At 38.3% G+C, this 543-nt stretch overlaps 1 protein-coding gene across 1 annotated transcript in view; it reads right to left on the bottom strand.

Annotated features, from left to right (window-relative positions):
* Nucleotides 1–340: 340 nt before the first annotated feature.
* Nucleotides 341–543, bottom strand: part of CBLB (Cbl proto-oncogene B) — a 208,584-nt gene continuing 208,381 nt past the window's right edge. Inside the window, exon 19 of the mRNA XM_024735359.1 lies at nt 341–543. This exon is cut by the window's right edge and continues 754 nt beyond it. The gene's annotated coding sequence lies outside the window, so the exon portion shown is untranslated.

The raw sequence follows: 543 nt of genomic DNA, 5'->3' as shown, positions 1-543 counted from the left end.
ACTTTTTAGGTACCAGAGTGTAATCACTCAAACAGGAAATGAACTCTATTCCAGTTCGGGAAAGGTATGGTGATAGTTTTACCTGAAAATTACTAATGTATTTCTGGGAGACGGCCCTCTTATTCAGCATGCCTCAAAGTAATGCGGCATAAATATCAGGGGACCTCATTATACAACTTCAATACGGCATTGTCACGTGCAAGCGTATTCTCCCACCTCTGCGGTAGTTGCTTTCTAATATTGTAGGTTTTTGTTTTTAGCGTCGTGACACCCCTGGGATGACAAAGATGAGAGTGTGGAAGATCACAAAACTTACACAAAAAGGGAAGCTCTTCTATATTATATGAAAACCCCTTATAAAAGGCATTCATTGACCAAAAAATGCTTTATACATTCAGATTTTACCCATCTCTCAACAGTGATGGTTTCCAAAGAAAAGACTCAGTAGTGAAGGCCACACACTTTTTTTTGCATTAATTTGATACGTTGAAAATCAGAACCTTTAAAGCATCTTGTAAATGGGAGAAATGGAACTGGAAATGG

Source organism: Neophocaena asiaeorientalis, unplaced genomic scaffold (genome assembly GCF_003031525.2).
Source record: "Neophocaena asiaeorientalis asiaeorientalis breed wild unplaced genomic scaffold, Neophocaena_asiaeorientalis_V1.1 scaffold136, whole genome shotgun sequence".
Taxonomy (NCBI): domain Eukaryota; kingdom Metazoa; phylum Chordata; class Mammalia; order Artiodactyla; family Phocoenidae; genus Neophocaena; species Neophocaena asiaeorientalis.
The sequence above is the reverse complement of the archived record's forward strand: the minus strand, read 5'-3'. Positions and strand labels throughout refer to the sequence as shown.